Below are 7,525 nucleotides of genomic sequence, written 5' to 3'. Positions count from 1 at the left end.
TGAGCTGCACCATTTAACAGGATAGAGTAGGACACCTTTTCAACACAAAACATGATATGATTGACCTAATCCATAGGAAACCCAAACTTGATAAGCACCATTTTAAGAAAAGGCCATTCAATTTTATCATATGCCTTCTGCATGTCAATCTTTAAAACAAAAAATTTGGAATTTCTAATCTTATGATAGAACTCATTTGCTAAAAGAGCATTGTCATGTATACTTCTCTGGGGAAGAAAAGCAGTTTGAAAAGGGTTGATGACTCTTTTAAGAATAGGTCTCAATCGGTTGACATTGATTTTTGAAATTAGCTTGTACACCACATTGGTTAATTGGTTAAGCTTATAGGGCGAAGATGTTCCGGAGATGAAGGGTTTGGAATTTTTGGAATTAGAGCAATGAAAGAATGGTTTAATTGAAGTGAAAAGGATCCATGATTAAAGAATCTTTTTACTACATCACAAACCTGAGACCCAACAATGTGCAAAGGATCTATGCATTATCAACAGGCTTCATAATACTAAAATGATCTTCTGGAGAGAAAGAGAGAGAGCTGGTGTCTCAATATTTAATACTTCAGAATTTAGGCAAGGCTTAGAAGTAGTCATTATATCTGCAAAATAGTCCATCAATCGATCACCAATCTGCTTCCTCTCTATAAGTATTATGCCAGTACGATCTCGAATCTTGTGAATAAAGGATTTTTGGTGTCGACATTTGACAATGGTGTGGAAGAATTTAGTATTCAGATCACCAAACTTGTACCACTCCGAGCATGACTTCTGCCCCTAATGAGCAGCCTGCTGAACAAGCAAGACATTGTGTTCATGCATCAAACTCTGTTCTTTCTTAAGCAAATCATCTGTTGGGTTTGCACAAGCAATAATACACTCTTAAACCTCTTGAAGTTCCTGTTGAATATCCTTAAACCTGTTGTCTAAATAAATGTCCAAAAATGTTCTTGTTCCACCATTGTAAGTTTCGCTGGCAGTGTTTCAATTTGTTGCACAAAGTAAAAGATGGTGAGCCCACAGTATCAACATCAAAAGCCAAACGAACTTGTTCCGAACAGCCACTATCCTGTAACCACAGCTTCGAAATGAGAAGGTCTTGAGAGACGATCATGTACATTATCAACTTTAATAATTAGAAACTTATGATCTGAGCTACTAGCCATTTCATGATAAACTTTTGTATTTACAAATCTTAACATCCATGCAGCATTCACCAAACTTCTATTAAGCCTTTCCCAGGTTCTGCGATGCCCCCTTTGTTTATTTGTCCATGTAAAAGTGTTATCGATGATCGAAGCCCAAATCAATCAACTCACAAACAACAATCATATCCCGAAAAGGCATAGCTTTGAAATAATTAAATGGGCAACCCCCTTATTTTTCAGCCTGAATTATCACTTCGTTAAAGTCCCCCATCACCAGCCATTTAACATCATTATGAGGTTTCAACAAAGAGAAAACATACCATTGTATCTACCGAACTGAAAATTTTGGATTCCCATACACACAAGACAAGACAAAGATTTCATTTATCCCATTCAACATTAATTCAATTTTACAGTGAATAAACCAACTATTTGAGTTCAGCACCTCCACTATCACCAAACTTTCCCATACTAACCACATACCACCAGCTAGACCAATACTTGGAACGACAAAACAATCATAATCTCTTAACCTTCTGATCATACTAGTAGCTTTATTTACATTACTACATTTAATTTCTATTACCAAAATAACAAAAGGCCTAACAACAACAATCTTCTTTTTAAGCTCCTCCAAAGTCAAAGGCCTGGCCACACCCTCGACAGTTCCAACTTATGCAATTCATGGCTTGGGTTGGAGTTGCTTATGGGCAGCTGCCTTCACCGTCTGACTTCTCTTACGCCTGCCATATAGGCACAAAGTATTTCCATTTGAAGACATGGAGTTTTCATGGTCCTTCGTAATTATGTTTAGAGGAGTTTTGTGCCTTTGCTCCTGTGCCCTGTTGTAGCTTTCCACGACTTCATTCTGACCTTGGACATAGGTTTCATCAGTCTCAGCAGCTTTTCCTTGACTAACTTCATGTCTTTTGAATTGGTTTGATTGTCCGTTAACACTTTCTAACTGTTTAGTAAGATCAATCAAAGGAGCATTATTTGGAGTAGAAGTTTCTACTTGTGATGTACCAGCATAGTAAGCCTGATGGGGAAATGTGTTGAACTGAATTATAGGGATTTGGGTGGTAAAAGCCATTGGATCAGGAAACTGTGTTTCTATGTTAATAGGGTTGTCATTGATCATCCATTCTCCATTGAAATGTTGATCGGTTCCCATATTTGACTCAGGGGTGTTAATTTCCATTAGCATCAACCCTTTTCCTTTATACCCAGCGTACCTTGAGTGTAGCCACCTTCATTTGGCCCTTTCAGTGCATCATACATTCCTCCGTCACTAAATGAATTCCTGAGTAGAAAGGGTAATGCCCTCGATGTGGTTCTGTTTGCAAAAATACTTGAGTTTCATGAACAGGACGCTCAACAATAGGTTTAGGAAAGATGCGGGTTTTGGCGTTGTAGAGTTCTACTTCACAACATATAATGTATGTACAACAGAGGAGTAGATGACACTCCGCTATGTGTTGTAGTATTTGATTTGGAGAATTTATTTATTTTATTTTATTTATTTTATTGAATATTTAGGTAATCCAATTAGTACATTGATTTTGTTTTTTATTTTGAAAGGTTTGCTGGGGTTCAGGATGACTCAAGGCAGACCAGGCCTCTCTTACAATGTCCGTACAGAGAACATTGATTTCTCCTATCATCTATATAACAAATAAGGGAGGAGTGGGATGACAAATTCCACCTCACAAGGTGATATTTGGTTGTGTCACCCCCTCACCATAGCCACTAGATTGTTTTCCTAGGGTGAGTTAACAAGTTTTTTGAGATGAGTTTAATTTTTTTTTTCACCTCACCCACCCCATCCAAAAAAAGTGTGGACTGTTTTTGGGCTGAACTTTTATGGGATGTTGGGCTCTGGAAACATGAGTAGAGGGGAGGGGGGCGTGGATGCGCCGAAGGCACGCGGTATCCGTGGTCGCATCGGGGCGGATGTGTGATGGGGGCGCCGAAAGCGTGCGTATCTGTGTCGTACTCTGGAAACATGAGTAGGGGGCGGATGTGCGTTGGGGGCTTAAAGTCGAATCGTATAAGATATATGTGCCCGTCTGGCGGGTGGATCTTGGCGTCGGGGGCGGCGCGTAGCGTATCTCATGCTATACGGGAGGCGGATGTGCGTTGGGGAAAAGCGATAGCGCATATATCCGCCCAAAGACGACGGGCAAATACTAGTCTATATATATAACAAAGAAGGGTGGAGTGGGTTGACAAATTCCAACTCACAAGGTGATATGTGGTCGTGCCACCCCCCTAACCATAGCCACTCAAATGTTTTTCTAGGGTGAGTTAACAAGTTTTTTTGTGGTGGGTTTAAAAGTTTTTCTCATCTCACTCACCCCACACAAAAAAGGCCTGGAATGTTTTTGGGCTGAACTTTTGTGGGCTATTGGGATTTGGAAATATGAGTAAAGGGGGGGGGGGATCATGGATCGCGTACTCTCTGAAACATGAGTAGGGGGGTGCCGGGCGGCGCATATCAGATCCCGCGTTTGCATACCGGGCGGATCGCGTCGGGCGTCGAAAGCACGCGTATTTATGCCGTGACGGGGTGGATCGCATTAAGGCGTCGAAAGCACGGCGCGTATGTCATGTCGCATAACAACACGGGCAAATACTAGTTATTAATAATACGGCTAGCTACTATATATATGGCTAGAAGTACGAAACTAAAAATAGAGATTTCGAACTAAAAAATTAGAGATTTCGAACCAAGGCCCAAAATATCACCGATATATCCGATATATTGTCGATATATATCGTTTTTTTGGTACACTGATATGGATATATTCGATATATCTCAACCGAATATTGAATTCTTTTTTTCCCGATATATATCGCAATTTCCAATATAACGATATATATCGACCGATATATATGATATATCTTATATAAATTGTTGATTTTGACCTATATTTTTTACTTTGACCAAATATTGTTGACTTTGACTGATATATTGACAATATTTTCGATATAATCACCGATATTTCGATATAATCGATGATATTTCCGATATATCAACATACAAAACAAAATTTTAACTGGTAAAAAAAGATATTTCCAATATATCTGATATATATTGGTTTTTTGGTACATCGAAATCCGAATTCGATATTTTGGGCCTTGTTTCGAACTAGGTAGCTCAATGAAGTATGGCTATGCATCCAGGAACTCCCGTAAGGCAGAGGTTTTCATGTTTCTCTCTTGCTTCTTCATCTCGCCGTATATAGGATGACCTCTTGAGTTCAAGCATATGTTTGTAGTGTTTCCCGAATATTAAGATTACACGGAATGTGAAATTGTCGTCCTTTGGAATTCACACACCAGGTTTGCCTGTATCAATTGTGTGTGGGAGAAGCTCTATATCTCTTTCCAGAACGATTAATTAGGATCTTACTTTCTGGTGTTGGGAGTTCGGAGCTGGTGAAAAGTATAGTATTCTTTTTTTTATTTTATTTTTGAAAAGATACAGGGATTTTATAGGTCTCCATCTGTATTATAACCTTTCATAAGTTAACATTACATCATCCTCTAGATACAGAGTATTCTTTAGTTGTCAAGAGTCTGCCATAAGTAAGTTAATACTGTTCAAGTATGCATAAATCTATCAAATTACAGCATTTAAAAAAAAAAATCCATATTACGCCCACATGAACTGGGCGCAGAATAAAAAAGTTCAAGCTGACGACTAAAAAAAATCTAGACTTATCACAGCTCTGTATTATTTACTGAAACGCCCAAAGCACTTGCGTCGCATTAACAGGGGAGGGTGGACGGAGATTGGTTTTTAGGCAACTTAGACCTTAGTGCAAGAACTCCATTGGCTCGTGAATTATTATAGTGACTTAGTGTCTCCTCAAGGTGTTTCATCAGTTCTTAACATCATCATGTCCTTAAATTCTTCCAAATCAATCATCCCATCAAAATTCTTGTCAAATTTCAAAATCATCTTCTTGCAATCTTCTGGACTTCTTAGCTCGCCCAGTTTTGACAAAACAATGTCAAGTTCTTCACTAGATATGAAACCGTCACCATTCAAATCGAATACCTTAAAAGCATCAAGAAGATCTTGATCAACCTCTTCAACAGTATGTGGTAATACTGATATATAAAACAATATCAAGTCCTGTAAACTAAACTTTTTTAAACCCATTAAGTTTTCAAGTTCATCTAGGTCAACGTGAAAACCAACTCTTTCAAGGAGCATTCGTAGCTTACCTATGCACACTAGTCCATCACCATCACCATCACTGTCAAGACTAGCGAAAATCTTTTCCAAGTCTGATGACTGAAGGAGAGACAAGGATTTCCCTGACATTGGATTGTGCTGCAGACGTAAGGTAGAAATTTAATTTGATTTGAAAACAATGGCTTAGTTAGGCAGTGCATCACTTTATATAAACTTTGATGTTTGATGTAATTGGTGTCCTTGTTCTAATAGAACACTAATTACATGCCTTGTTCGGTTTACATGAAAACTGTAATTTACACTGTAACTATGATACTTGATCACAATTTGCTTTGCAATATGTTGCTTCATACTAGTCTAAAAGCTAGCAATTGCTGTATAAAGCACACACACAAAAAATTCTCCAGTAAATGCCAAGCAGGACTGTCCTGTATTACTTGGAATAAAATTGTTCATTAATTATTCAACCAAGTGTACTCTCCTTTCAAAATCGTTTGTTTCTGCAATTGATTGAGCGACAAACGTGGTAACATCAAGAATTTTAGAATGCTTTGATTTTTCCATGACAAGGATATTACGTTAAAGACTAAATTAGAGCATCAGTAATTGTTGCAAATAATTCCACTACCTATGGCCACTCTTTGGCTAACTGATAATTATTCATGATCAATGACCTTATTGCAAGGTAAGCATTGGAAGTTTTGCGTCTTTCTTGTCATTGAATACTTCAATCTGAGACTGACTTGAAAATTGCAATGCATACACTGTTGGCGTCTGTTTCCTTCCAAACTGTAAATGCAGTAGAAACTATTTAGCAGCTCACAAGCAACTAAACATAGACTTTAGCTTTGCATCTCCCGAAGACTTTGCCATAGATTAGTGTTTACGATTCCGAACCGAATGTCGGAATTCCATTGGATATTTCGGTTTTTTAAAAATACAGAAAAAACAACCAAGAAATAGGGCTTGGTTTTAATCCGGATGAGTATAAACCCCTTCCTATCGGCCCATACTACATAACTTCCCCATTTATCGGCCCATATCACATAAACTCCCTGCTTTCCAATAACAGCGAAAATCCAGTCCGAATTCTATTTCTTATTTTATTTTATTACCCATTTTACCCTTTTTACATATTCATCGTAATTTCGACCAAGAAGAACCAGAGAACACCGATTCATCTACTTGGATAACACGATTTGATCTCTTTTGTTTCTCAATTGAGAAAAACACCGATTCATCTGTTTGGATAACACGATTTGACTTCTTTTGTTTCTCACACAATTTGACTTCTTTTGTTTCTCAATTGACGAAAGAAGGTTAGACGCTGAAGAGATTCACCTCTTTTCCATCTTCTTTGCGATGAATCTCTGAGTTAAATTGCTTGGATAACACGATTTGGCCATGAAAATTTAAAAGTTAAATTCTTTGAAAATATTGTTTTGGTGGTGATATTGACTATGTAATAATACATTTACATATGTTCATCAATTTGATTTTGTTGTTTTTTGCAAATGCAGACATGGATGGGACTGCTCTTTTTGCTATTATGTACAAGACACAAATTATGAGTGTCTGTGTCCGGACTAACGGTTGATTTTCGATTTGAAGCGTACAATTTCTGAAAAGTGGCCAGATCTTACTCCATTATCTATAGAACTGTCTTTTGTAAGGGATTCAAAGCGTATTGTGATAAATACTGACTCGGAGCTTCAATCCCTTGTTTGCTTTAATTTGGTTAAAAATTTTGATACATTTTTTATAATAGCATCGTCAAGAGGATTTTTTGCTTTGTGTGACGATGGTTCTAGTTCCAAAGTCTCTCTTCTGCTTCTTCTTGTACTTCTAGTTCTTCTCTGTCTTCTACTACATATGATGAAAAATATGTTAATGTTGCTTCTTTGCCTATTTTGACTGGTGTGGGACAGAGATTTCCTGGTGTTGCTACCAATTTTTGTGTTGAGCTTTTACGCCATTGTCTTGTTAATAATTACAGAGTTCTTATTAAGAAGAATGATCCTGATAGAGTCACGGCTGAGTGTTATTTGAAGACTGAAATCCGGTGTCTATGGAGAGTTCACACATCCAAGAAGTATAAAATACCAAAGTTCTTTGAAATAAAGACAATGGAAGCAAAACACACATGTGGAGCTGGTTTC

Source organism: Coptis chinensis, chromosome 4 (assembly GCF_015680905.1).
Source record: "Coptis chinensis isolate HL-2020 chromosome 4, ASM1568090v1, whole genome shotgun sequence".
NCBI classification, from domain to species: Eukaryota; Viridiplantae; Streptophyta; class Magnoliopsida; order Ranunculales; family Ranunculaceae; genus Coptis; species Coptis chinensis.
Note: the sequence above shows the minus strand (reverse complement) of the source record.